Here is a 13,444-nt window from a genome sequence, read left to right as displayed (position 1 = left end):
TTGTTTCGTGTAGCTCCTATAAAACAAGTTTATAAAGCTGGCTGATACTATCCGTACAATAGGTTTGTTGTGCAGGGCACCTATGTATCGATGACTTGAAAACAGTATTTTTGCCCCTGACTTGCAGGTTGCCCAGCAAAGCTAATTGCCAAATCAGGCACATACTACTCAAAAACAATAAGCCTGTCACGAAAAGCAGCTTACACATTGGGAGCTCTGTATCTGTTTCTTGTGCATGATGTGTAGACTATCATTCAAAGCAGGTCAGTAAGGGAGGCTGATTCTATTCCCATTGTCAGCCCATCTCTTCCTTCCCAACTCTATAACAAACACTTCCTCCATCATCCTGTGCCAACCCCTTCCTCCCAACCCCCCCCCCCCCCCCCACCAAATCTCTTTGGCCACCTCCTCCTTCCACCTCTATTCATCTATCTACTCCTATTCTCTCCCCCCCCCCCCCTCTTTTTTCATATCCTGCTCCATTCTCTCTTTCTATATCTCCTCTCCCCTCTGTCTTTCCATATCATTTTCCATCCCTCTGTGTCATTCTCTTCCTCCTCCCATTTTTTTTCCATCTGCACACTACCCTTCTACACATTCCACCTCTCTCCTGTATCTCCTTCTCCTCTCCCCTCTCTCTTTCAAACTCCTCCTTCTGCCTCTCTTTGTACACCTCCTCCTCTCTCTCTGTCTGTCACCTCCTTTATCCTGTCTCCATCTATCTTCTCCATCCCCCTCTCCAAGAACACCACTTCCTACACACTTTCTCTGTCCATCTTCTCCTGTCTGTCTTCTTCTCCTGCCCCCCCCCCCCACCTCCCCATTCCCCTCCTCTACCAGTCTCAACCTTTCCCCAGCAGTGCACATTCGCTCATGTAGCCCCTGCTGAACAGTTTTATATAGCAGGCCAATGCTACTCAAAGATGTCTGTCATGAAGGCCAGCCTACAAGTGTGGAACTTGATAACCATTTCCTGCCCATGACATGTTGGCCTACCTGAAAAGCAAGGATTGTGCAGACCAACAATTCCCTCACAGCATGCCTGCCTATATGGTAGGGGCTGAAAAACATGGTTTTCTCTTATCTCTGCTGCTATTGGAGCTAAGAGGTTATAAACACCATAGTGCTATTTGTGAAATTTGCTATTTGTGTGCCAGATTTGGTTGAGTTCAATCCAGGGATTTTGGAGAAAATTCCAGACATGCAATACATATATACATACTAGGGCGACGATTCTTCTGGAAAACCTGCAGTTCTCAGGGAATTACATTTTAAAACTTTTTTGTTACCTTACAGAGAACAACAATCTTGTAAGTTATATAAAATTAGTGAAAAACGGTCTAGATCACAATGGTTATTTTATTTTAAATGATCAGTTTTGGCCTAGTTTTACACCATCTTCTGGATACCACTGTGAAGGATAGAAATTATGCTAGTTAAATAAAGAAGTCAGTGACTTTAAATGAAGTCATTTATGTTAGATAGACCATGTTCATGCATGTTTGTGCTACGCTACGTCAACGACAGTCCATAAAGAACGATTTACACAAATTATGTATCATTTGAAGATACAGTTTATTTAGAAGTGAATAATTATAAAAAAGTAGTGCCTATAGGACAGAACAGATTGTTAGAAGTAGTGAGTAGCTGTAATAAGATTGTTTAAAAATTATTTCTTGTGGTACCATCTGGTGGAAATAATTTATTTAACAAGTATAATATATCCATTGCACCAGCTATTTAATCAATAGAATGTGTGTTTTGTAAAAAAAAATACCACTTATGATAATTATACAGCAATTACACTGTGTTGTGAATAATACAAAATTTAGTAGAATGTTGGCGCACTCTTCTGGCGTGAACTTGCTAACTGTAGATGCTGTTCCCCTGGAGACATTGTAGTAAGAGGGCCTGCAAACATCAAAGATGTATATCACTGGCTCTGTGTGTTACCATAACGACTGAGGTCGGTCGCAGCTGTCAAAAATAATCAGGATAGTGTCTTCTGAAGTGAAGTGGCATCAGTAGAATTTTTGCTATAAGCTGAAAGCAAAAAGCTATTCACACTCACAATACATTTTTTTACAAAAGAATAATAGTACTTGGAAGCTAATAAACTTATTTGTCATGAAATTACATCAATGTATAAAATCTGATTAGAAAATAGCATATTATTGTACAATAAAACTGGAATGCTAGTCATTTATTTCAGAAATATTTTTTCACAAAAAACAAAAAATTGGTTTGTATTAAAAAATATGACCAGCATTCCAGTTTTATTATGTGATCAGAAGTTATTTTATAATAAGATTTTATACATTGATCATCACATATAATGATTTATTGGCTTCCAAATACTATTGTTATTTTGTAAAACAAGTTTGCATTATGAGTATGACTAACTTTTTGCTGCCAATTTATAGCAAAAATTATACAGGTGCCACTTCAAATGCATCTTGATTATCTTTGGCAACTGCGATTGACTTTGTCGTTAGGGCAACATATGGCGTTCATGATACACATCTTTGGTATTTGCTGGCAATCTTACTGGGATGTCTCCACGGCAACAGTGTCCATAGGTAGCAAGCGATAAGAGTGTGCCGATGTTCTACTAAGTTTTGCATTATTCACAACAGATGATAATTATTTTACATAAATCCATTTCTTTATTCTATACCCACATTCTATTGACTAAATAGCTGATGTTATGAGTATATTGCACTGGTTAAATACATTATTTCCGCCATGTGGTATACAAGGAATAAGATAAATAATTTTTAAATACTCATAGTAAAGTTAATCACTGCTTTTAAAAATATGTTCTGTCTTATAGGCACTACTTTTTTTATAATTATTCACTTCTAGAAAAACTGTATCTTCAAATGATGTGTAATTCGTTCCTTATTGGCTGACATTGATGTCATATAGCACAAACACCACCTCATAACGCAATACTGCCAAGCCAACAGCAGCAGTTTCAGTGACTGAGGTCTACTGATTTTTCTGGACATTGTCAACTTCAGCTGATGGGTAACAATGCTTTGATTTTAATAAGTATAAATTGCTTTCTTGTAAGTCACTAACTTCTTTAGCATGATTTCTGTACTTCACAGTGCTATTCTGAAGATGGCCTAAGACTAGGCTGAAACCAATCATTTTAAATAAAATAACAATTGTGGTCTAGACCATTTTTCGCTGTTTTTATAATTACATTTTACCTTGAAAATTCACAGAAATCACAGGGAATTTTAGGAATATGATAAAAATGTCAGGAAATTCTGTGTTCTTATCTGTCACTGGAATTTGATTTTATTGAATTTAATAAATCACAAGTTTTAAAATACTTAATATATCCAAGTGTGTTAATTATATCAATATTCTATATAAATTATCAGTGTTTGAAAACTGTTGTCAAGCTACTGCTTATGGCTAGTATATCTCAGCTGATAGAAAAGTTTAATTACTCTGAATTTCTTATTGCTTCCTGTACCTGTGTCTCTTCCTCCCCCATTTCTCTATAATACCCTTCCACCCCCACCCAACTCCAACTCACCCCTCCGCTCTAACCCATCTTCTCTTTACACTCCTGTCTGACAAACTTTCCTCTCACCCCAATGCGACTGTCTCTTCCTCCTCTCCAACTCTCTGCCAGTCTCCTCCTCCCCACATGTCTGTCCATCTCCTGCTCCCTCCCCTTTTCTATCCATCTACTATTCCCCTCCTGCCCCAACCTCTCCATCCACCTCCTCCTGCCCCACTTTCTATCTGCTGCCTCCTTCCCCCTCTCCCTACACCACCTCCTCCACTACCCACCCTATTCATCTTCTCGTTCCCCCCTCCTTCAACACTCTCCTCCTCTCACACTTCATATCCATGTCTTCCTCCCACACTCCCTATCTATGTCCCTCTCTTTCCACCATCCATCTCATCTCTCTCTGTCCATCACCTCTCGTCTCCTGCTCGCATGTGTCCAATCCCTCCTTCATTCTCTTTCCCTGTCCACCTCCTCCTCTGTTGTCGCTCCACCCATCTCCTCATTTATCCATCATAGCCTCTGAAAAACAAGCCAATTAAGCAAGCTGTTGCTACTGCAACACGTCTGCTATATTGGGCAGCCCACAAATCATGGGATGGAAATATGTTTTTTGTCCCTGACATGTACACTGCCCTGTAAAGCAGGTCGACACAACACATCTGTCATGCTGGGTATCTTCTGTAACAGGACTTAAAAACGTTCATATTTGTATTTCCATATTAGAGCTAGAGTGTTATATACCCCCTATGTTGGTCCTCTTGGGACAAGATTTCGCACACTATGGTCTAGGGGTCTAGGAGGAGCTCTTTCACATGCACATAGTGGCCCTTGATGTGTAGGCTAGCCAGCAAAGCAGGTCAATACTATTCCCACACAACACATCTGCCGTGCACTGCAATTTATATGGCTGGGGCTTAAATAACACATTTATGTACTTTAAACATTAGAGCTAGAGTTATATAGAACTGTCAATGGTGATCCTCTCATTGCAAACATCTCTTCCTTCTCTCTTTCTGTGTTCACATCTTCCACTTTCCCATTTCTCGATGCTCCTCATCCTGCAAACTTTATGTGCCCATCTGCACCTTCCCACTCTGTCTGTCCATCTCCTCCTCCCCCTCTTTTTATCCACCCCTCTCTCTGACCACGTCACCTGTCCCTCCCTCTTTCCATATCCTCCTGCCCTGCCTGTATTTGTATCCTCCTACACCTTACCCTTTTCTACCTACCCACTACCCCTCTATTCTTTCTACCTGCCTCCTACATCTCCCCCTCTCAATGTATATCCTCTCCACCTCACACTTTATGTCTATCTCATCCTCTCCTCTCCTGTCCATCCCCTCAACCACCTCTTTGTCATTCCCCCCTTCCCCCTTTTCTCTCTCCTTATCAGCCTCCCGCTTTTATACTCTCCACTTTCTCCTCCCATCTCTCTCAGGGTTGCACAAGTTCTGTAAACCAGAACATGTCAGGGAAATATCAGCAAAATTTGAAAAAAGTGAGAGAGACTGGAAAAACGTCGTTTTTGTCTCAGTAGATGAAATGGTTTGCTTATTGAGATGTCATGCATTGTCATTGGTTGGTCGCAGCTGAGTCTGTGCACTGCTTCCATATTCCCTTATTTCTGCTTCATCTCTGCTTCCTTCCACTACCCTCAGCTTGCAGTTGTGGCTGCCACACTAGCCTGCTGACGGGAGGTGTGAGGAGTGGTTTGTTTGGATCTGCTCAGAGGTCCCAGGACGCTTCCCTGGGGAACACCTGATATCACTTCAGGTTTACTCGATGATTCCTACCTATGTAGGTTGGGCTCAACAAAATATTTTCGCATTCGGAAGAGAAAGTTGGTGACTGAAATTTCGTAAATAGATCTCGCCGCGACGAAAAACGTCTTTGCTTTAATGACTTCCATCCCAACTCGCGTATCATATCTGCCACACTCTCTCCACTATTACGTGATAATAAAAAACGAGCTGCCCTTTTTTGCACCCTTTCGATGTCCTCCGTCAAACCCATCTGGTAAGGATCCCACACCGCGCAGCAATATTCTAACAGAGGACGAACGAGTGTATTGTAAGCTGTCTCTTTAGTGGACTTGTTGCATCTTCTAAGTGTCCTGCCAATGAAATGCAACCTTTGGCTCACCTTCCCCACAATATTATTTATGTGGTCTTTCCAACTGAAGTAGTTCGTATTTTTAACACCCAAGTACTTAGCTGAATTGACAGCCTTGAGAATTGTACTATTTATCGAGTAATCGAATTTCAACAGATTTTTTTTTTTTAATTCATGTGGATCACCTCACACTTGTCGTTATTTAGCGTCAACTGCCACCTGCCACACCATACAGCAATCTTTTCTAAATCGCTTTGCAACTGATACTGGCCTTCGGATGACCTTACTAGACGGTAAATTACAGCATCATCTGCGAACAACCTAAGAGAACTGCTCAGATTGTCACCCAGATCATTTACATAGATCAGGAACAACAGATGTCCGAGAACTCCTCCCTGGGGAACACTTGATATCACTTCAGTTTTACTCGATGATTTGCCGTCTATTACTACGAATTACATGCCATACATCCAATGCTCACTGTCGGATGGAGCATAAAGCGTGTTTTATTTGAAAAGGCCACCCATCGCCACTCGGTGGACGTCCAGCTGCGGTAATGGCGCGCAGATTTCAACCTTCGTCGCCGATGAAAGCAGTCAGCATGAGTACATGAACAAGGCGCCTGCTGCGGAGGCCCGTATGCTGCAGCATTCGATGCGCAGTCGTTGAGGAGACACTGTTGGTAGCCCCTTGGTTCATCTGGCTGGTCAGATGCACGACAGTTGCACGTCTACATGCCCGTACACATTTCTGCATCCGTCGTTCACCACTATCACTTACGGCCCATGGTGTACAGTAGTTGTCTCGGCGCTAGTTTTGGATAGCTCCATTTTGCCATGCATGGTATACTGTTACAACGGCGGCAAGCAATAAGTTTACAGACTTATCCGTTTCGAAAATGCTTCCACCCTTGCTCCAAAAGCCAATGATCAACCGCTTTTGGATGTCAGTTAAATCGCTCCGTCTCCACATTACGACGACGGCACTGTTTTCCGCTTCCCTCCCCCCCTCTCAAGCTTTATGCACCCTCCACAGTCAGCGCTGTCACCTGCTGTCTGTAAGTGGTATTTGTATGTTGACGACGAACATTGCCTTTGGTTGTATCAATGTGAGAATACCGTGTATATAAGCCTACTCTGTAAGCACGGCGGAGGATACTTCATAGCTTTATGGGCCACTGATGTCCAATTTCACTCACATAAGGTCACGGTACACACACTACACGATCAAAACTATCTGTACACCCCGAAAAACATACGTTTTTCATATTAGGTGTATTGTGCTGCCACCTACTGCCAGGTACTCCATATCAGCGACCTCACTAGTAATTAGACATCATGAGAGAGCAGAATGGGGCGCCCTGCAGAACTTATGGACTTAGAACATGGCTGTCTCTTTAGTGGACTTGTTGGATCTTCTAAGTGTCCTGACAATGAAACGCAACCTTTGGCTCGCCTCCCCACAATATTATCTATGTGGTCTTTCCAACTGAAGTCGTTCGTAATTTTAACACCCAGGTACTTAGTTGAATTGACAGCCTTGAGAATTGTACTATTTATCGAGTAATAGAATTCCAACAGATTTCTTTTGGAACTCATGTGGATCACCTCACACTTTTTGTTATTTAGCGTCAACTGCCACCTGCCACACGATACAGCAATCTTTTCTAAATCGCTTTGCAACTGATACTGGGCTTCAGATGACCTTACTAGACGGTAAATTACAGCATCATCTGCGAACAACCTAAGAGAACTGCTCAGATTGTCACCCAGGTCATTTATATACAGGGTGTTACAAAAAGGTACGGCCAAACTTTCAGGAAACATTCTTCACACACAAAGAAAGAAAATATGTTATGTGAACATGTGTCTGGAAACACTTACTTTCCAGGTCATTTATATAGATCAGGAACAGCAGAGATCCCAGGACGCTTCCCTGGGGAACACCTGATATCACTTCAGGTTTACTCGATGATTTGCCGTCTATTACTACGAACTTCGACCCTCCTGACAGGAAATTACAAATCCAGTCGCACAACTGAGACGATACCCCATAGGCCAGCAGCTTGATTAGAAGTCACTTGTGAGGAACGGTGTGAAAAGCTTTCCGGAAATCTAGAAATACGGAATCAACTTGAGATCCCCTGTCTATAGCGGCCATTACTTCGTGCGAATAAAGAGCTAGCTGCGTTGCACAAGAACGATGTTTTCTGAAACCGTGCTGATTACGTATCAATAGATCGTTCCCTCCGAGGTTATTCATAATGTTTGAATACAGCATATGCTCCAAAACCCTACTGCAAACCGACGTCAATGATATAGGTCTGTAGTTCGATGGATTACTCCTAATATCCTTCTTAAACACTGGTGCAACCTGCGCAATTTTCCAATCTGTAGGTACAGATCTATTGGTGAGCAAGCGGTTGTATATGATTACTAAGTAGGGAGCTACTGTATCAGCGTAATCTGAAAGGAACCTAATCGGTATACAATCTGTACCTGAAGACTTGCCTGTATAAAGCGATTTGAGCTGTTTCGCAACCCCTAAGGTATCTACTTCTAAGAAACTCATGCTAGCAGCTGTTCGTGTTTCAAATTCTGGAATATTCCATTCGTCTTCCCTAGTGAAGGAATTTTGGAAAACTGCGTTCAATAACTCCGCTTTAGCATCACAATTGTCAGTAACAATACCATCGACACTACGCAGCGAAGGTATTGACTGCATCTTGCCGCTTGTGTACTTTACATACAACCAGAATTTCTTCGGATTTTCTACCAAATTTAGAGACAATGTTTCGTTGTGGAAACTATTAAAGGCATCTCACATTGAAGTCACCAAATGTTGCATCTGGCATATAGACTGCACTGCATGTGAGATATGTTGTGGGGGTAGTACCAGCATCATTTATTGACCTATTCTGCAGGAGGTATACATGTGGCTGGGCATGACATGGGGGGAGGGGGGCGGAAGGATTGAAGTGGATAGAGGAGGACATGGAGGGAGAGAGGGGAGGAGCAGCTGGATAGGAACACAAAGAGGGGGGGGGGAGAGGGGATGTGGAGACAGAGATGGAGGGAGAGGAGAAGGACAGAGAGGGATAGAGCAGAGGAGATGGACAGAAGGAAGAGGAGGAGGAGGGGTTGAACCAAATGAACTGAGAGGTGGGAGTAATGGACAGATAGGAAGGCCAGGAGGTTGTGTGCAGAGAGGAGAGGATGACATGGACCATGAGATCTGCAGATTATATGAGACATAAACGTACCCAGGCAAAGCCACAAGGAAAAGGCTAATCTTAATATAGAAAACTGAGAATTTGTATGTATGTCCAAGAACTACTTCCAGGCCCCTGACCAAAGCGGATCAAATTTGGCACATAAACTCCTTGCCCCAAGATGACCCTCTGCCTCTAGTATTTATGGAGATACAGACATGCAGTATTTTTAAGCTCAGCCATATAGGCTACCATGCATAACAGGTGTGTTGTGTGATGATAGTATCGATATGACTTATCAGCCTGCTTTCCAGGGCATCCTACATGCCACAGATGGCAAGAAATGGTTTCCAGGTCGATATGTGTAGGCTGCTCAGCAGAGGCTGCCCAGCACAACAGCCATGTTTTGTTGGAGTAGTATTGACCTGCTTTGTATGGCAGCCAACACATCATGGGAAAAAAGGGTTCCCAAGCCCTTTGTCATATACCTTGTGCTGTACAAGATGTGTTGGGGAGTAAAGTCAGTCTGCTTTATCGATTTCTTTTACAGGGGCTACATGTGTGGATGGGCAAGCCTGGGGGAAGGTTGAGATGTATAGAGGAGATGGACGGAGTGGGGCAGGAGGGGATGGACAGGGAGTGCGGGGCCAAGAGGAATGGGTAGGGAGAGGGCAGGATGTGATGTGCAGAGGGAGAAGCAGGAGACAGAGATGTGGTGGAGGACACGAACAGAAAGAGAGGAGGTGGGCTGACAGATGGGCAAAGAGAATGGTGGAGGAGATTGGCCGGGAGATGTGTGCATTATATATGGCATACATGTACACATACGAAGCTGTGGGAAAATAGGAAATCTTGATATACAGTATAACCTCGTTAGTGCGAACTCACATAAGACGAACTCACGGTTAACACGAAAAAAATATTGGTCCCACCAGGAATACATTAGTTCTTATGGTATGTTTTATCGGTTAACACGAATTTCAGTCAAGGCGAATTACGAACTCTGTTTCAGTTCCTAGCATAATTAAATTTCACTGTAATAGAGACTTCCGACCTAAAGCGTGATTTTTTTCCAAAATGAATGTAGGAAATGTAGCTACAAAGCTAATTATACTTATTGTTGACTCGTTTTTAATGTATTGTAGGTTGGTAGCCATGATTATCACCAGAACAATCAGCGTATGCTGTACATTGTAAGACATTCAATAATGTATGCAGCAGCATTTAGGAACGTACTCAGTGCCAAATTTGACAGGTATTCTGTTAGTCATAGCTGTATTGAGCTGGGATACTGAATAAAAACTACAGTTACAACCAGTAACGTAGCACGCGAAAATGGCAACGAGGAAACAGACAGCTCTAAATGTACAGTTAAAGCTTAAGATTCTAGATGAAGTGGACTGTGGTACAAAGAAAACAGCAATTGCAGAGCAGTTTGGAATACCTAAATCTACTTTATCTATGACTATTAAGAATCGAGAAAAAATTATTAATGCTGCGGCATCAGGTTCTGGAAACAATTCTAAACGACTTCGTACCGCCAAGTATGAAGACATCAAGACATTACTGCTAGAATCTCGATCGACACAAGTATGCCTCTATTCTTGAAGACTCTTACACCCCTACATGCAGTTTGTTTTTCCTTGGCACAGTGGCATCTACCTGCAGGTCCAAGCAAACTGTCACACAGCATGCAGTGTGCATGTGTGGTTCAAAAAGCACCAGGATCAGTTTACCATACTCCCCTGACCACTATGATTGACCCCTGACCACTATGATTGAGGTGCATGAATGGGACCTGATCAAATAGTGTCAAGATAATAGCCCAGCAAACCACTGTAGTCTCACCCCCTCTTCTCCTTCGGGAGAGGAGGCTCCACAAACTCACTTTTTATTCAAAATATAAGCCAATGTGTAACTCACTTATGATTCATGAGTTTACTATTTCATCTGTCATGCCAGTTGCTTAAAATGTTGACTGTGAGGATTGCTACACACCATAAAGTAATTCTGGCGAAATAATACTGTATGTCGAATTTCATCTGGTGTTAATGGCAGCACAGGTCCATCCTAAAAGGCACTTTGTGCCTTTGGAAGTCATCGGTGTTTCCCAACAGACTTCTGCAATACACAGCTTTATGGTAGAGTGGAGTATGCCATTTTGGAATAGTGCTTTGCCTGCTGAAAATGTATGTAATTTGGTTGCCTTCTACAGCAGTTATCTACAGATTCATTGATAAGAGACACAAGAATTTTTCTTCTACAATGATTACATTTTGTAATATGTGCATCCAGGGAAGAGGTGGAATTTTATATTTTTTAAATTGTTGCCTGCACTATATTCTTTGATCTAGTCCTAATGTTAATCTGATTAAAACAGAACACAATGTTTGTGGAACATTCTTCCATGAATCCAGTCTAATTCAGAATTTCTGTATTGGCTTCAGTTTCCATGTGATACTGGTTTTGGTAATTGCTTGTGTTAGTCTATGTATTATGGTGTTATATGTGTCCGGTAAAAGGGGAACAAGAAAAATCTGTGCCAGTACACAAAATAATCAAAGAAATGAGCAACATAAGAGTAAAGAAAAGTAATAAATGTACCTAATAATATTTTCTTCCTGGTTTCTTGTGATACTTTGCCTCTGGAATGTCATTTCTTCAGTGTGACCTATAGGTCTTTAAACAGATGGTAAACTAGGATATTACACAATTTTCTTTGTTTAGAACTGATTCCAGTCATTTTTGTCATTCCCAAATAAGTCTGTTATATTATCTGTTGGTTCCCTCCAAATCATGGAGAGACAAAAGGTCATGTGATGTTATCCTTTTAACTACCCCATCAGGATTGTAACACATGTCAAACAGCGTATGTTGGGGACCCAGTTTTTGTCTTGGTTACTAACTTTTCACCCAAAAATAACGTTCATTGCATTTTTTTACAAGAGAATTGAATTTTGTTATTGTGATTGCAGAGTTAATTCATCACAGATGTAATGATTTGGATTATTTATCTAGGTACAAGGCATTTCTTCTTCTAAATTCACACAAACCACAAACCTTCATGGATGTACAGCAACTTATTTCACAAACTGGAACTGAGCAACATACATAATGCAGTGTGATGCAAAGTGAGTGTGACACATCCTGGCAGTGAATGTCGTAATTGAGGATCAGGTTTGGAACTGAAACTTCCTGGCGCATTGAAACTGTGTGTCAGACCTAGACTCAAACTCGGGTCCTTTCCTACTGTGGGCAAGTGCTTTACTGACTGAGCTACCGAAGCACAAGTCACAATCCATTCTCACAGCTTTACTTCCTCCAAATTCCATGTTTATATTTCAATTGCTCACCAACTGTTAATTACTTCTACAAAAAATAAAAGCAGCAATATTACGAAAAGGATTGTTGTTAGTCACCACATAGCAAAGACGATGAGTGGCAGGTAGGCACAACCAAAGACTGTCACAAAATAAGCTTTGGGCCAACAAGGCCTTGTCAGAAATAGATGACACTTACACAGACACACACACACACACACACACACACACACACACACACACACACACACACACACACACACACACATCCAAATGCAAATGCATCTCACACACACAACTTTCTTCACCTGCCAGAGACTGGTAGTGTGTGTGTGTGTGTGTGTGTGTGTGTGTGTGTGTGTGTGTGTGTGTGTGTGTGTGTGTGTTTGTGTATGGGTGTTTTTAACAGAGGACTTGTAGATCGAAAGCTTATTTTGTGACAGTCATTTTTAAGTTATTTTTTTCATACACAGTACTATATCACAAAAACAGAGCCTGATAAGCAAAAATGGATTTATTTTCGAATTCAGTAACCACTACTTAGCTGAGAACACTTGTCTGTGACAAAAGTGCTGTTGAATAGTGTTATTTTTATCTGTAGCCTGGAAGGTTTCCGCTTGCTTCCGCAAAATAGCAGCTTGTATTTCAGAATTGAGTGACTATTTGCAAAATAATAGCTCCTAAGATTATTATATGAGATGCATTGCATTAGCGTTCTTATAATCAAACATGTCTTAATCAGATTTCTGTTTATAAAATCTGTGAGTATGACTCACTTCCTATTCCTTTTCTTGCTTCCCGCACCTGGGTTCCCGGGTTCAATTCCCGGCGGGGTCAGGGATTTTCTCTGCCTCGTCATGACTGGGTGTTGTGTGATGTCCTTAGGTTAGTTAGGTTTAAGTAGTTCTAAGTTCTAGGGGACTGATGACCATAGATGTTAAGTCCCATAGTGCTCAGAACCATTTGAACCATTTGACTCTATTCTTTTGTATCTATATGCACAAAACTTTTGCATTCTCTGTTTTTGTGGTTGTTCATTTGGTTCAGTATTTGGAATTAGCTGGAGTCCTGTCCATTCAACAGCTTTTTTCCAAGTTTACAACAAAGTTGGTTGCCTCAAAGTCATCTACTAAATAATGTGTAATGGCTTTGATGTTTTCGTTCAGTATTTTTATTGACACTATTTCCAGTTGTTTACATAACAGTAAAAATATAATTGGCCTCAATATGTATTGGTGGCACCATATTTGAACGCTGATAGATCTG

At 41.5% G+C, this 13,444-nt stretch overlaps 1 protein-coding gene across 2 annotated transcripts in view; it reads left to right on the top strand.

Annotated features, from left to right (window-relative positions):
- Positions 1-13,444, top strand: part of LOC126334972 (uncharacterized) — a 138,680-nt gene that overhangs the window by 52,150 nt on the left and 73,086 nt on the right. The window lies entirely within an intron of this gene.

Source organism: Schistocerca gregaria, chromosome 2 (genome assembly GCF_023897955.1).
Source record: "Schistocerca gregaria isolate iqSchGreg1 chromosome 2, iqSchGreg1.2, whole genome shotgun sequence".
In the NCBI taxonomy this organism is placed as follows: Eukaryota; Metazoa; Arthropoda; class Insecta; order Orthoptera; family Acrididae; genus Schistocerca; species Schistocerca gregaria.
The sequence above is the reverse complement of the archived record's forward strand: the minus strand, read 5'-3'. Positions and strand labels throughout refer to the sequence as shown.